Raw genomic sequence first — 667 nt, forward strand, 5'->3', positions numbered from 1 at the left:
CAATTGAGAGTGTGATGTTGCTGTACCAGTTCCAAGGAAGAAGTTCATATTTCTGTTATTTATATTTTATAGACAGCTTATATTTGCTCCACCAGTTAAAAAGTTTGATTGCAGTGTTGTGAAACAGAATTTCTGCTGTTCCATTAGTTCTCTTGGAATGCGGTTCATATGATCATATCATATAAGAAAAACCTGCACAATACTTTCATGAGTTATAGATTTAGTGTAATCAAACATAATCAGTCTCCTTTCACACATGGATTCTTTTGAAAATCATATTAAAACAATATGGGTCAAAAGAGCTTGATTTAATGATTTTACCACGTTAAAGGTGCAGTTGGGTGCAAAAAAATTGTAAAAATCACTATAGTGCATGTCTTGAGTGGCTTATTATAATTTTTTTTAATAGTATTTTGAAATTGTTAACTTAAAATAATTAAAACTAAAATTACTAACTGGAAATAAACAAAAACTAAAACTGAAATAAAAAAATAATTATATATATATATATATGTGTGTGTGTGTGTGTGTGTGTGTGTGTGTGTGCATGCACGCACGTTTTTGTGACAAATGAGGACATAAATTTGTATAATGACAAAGGTATGACATAGGTATTACAAGGAGAAGGTGACTTTTCAGGACATTACCCCATGTCCCCACTTTTCAC

At 30.7% G+C, this 667-nt stretch overlaps 1 protein-coding gene across 2 annotated transcripts in view; it reads left to right on the forward strand.

Annotated features, from left to right (window-relative positions):
- mfsd4aa (major facilitator superfamily domain containing 4Aa) overlaps positions 1–667 on the forward strand; it is a 17009-nt gene that overhangs the window by 5672 nt on the left and 10670 nt on the right. The window lies entirely within an intron of this gene.

The sequence above is a fragment of the Sinocyclocheilus grahami genome, unplaced genomic scaffold (assembly GCF_001515645.1).
Source record: "Sinocyclocheilus grahami isolate Dianchi unplaced genomic scaffold, SAMN03320097.WGS_v1.1 scaffold44.1, whole genome shotgun sequence".
Taxonomy (NCBI): Eukaryota; Metazoa; Chordata; class Actinopteri; order Cypriniformes; family Cyprinidae; genus Sinocyclocheilus; species Sinocyclocheilus grahami.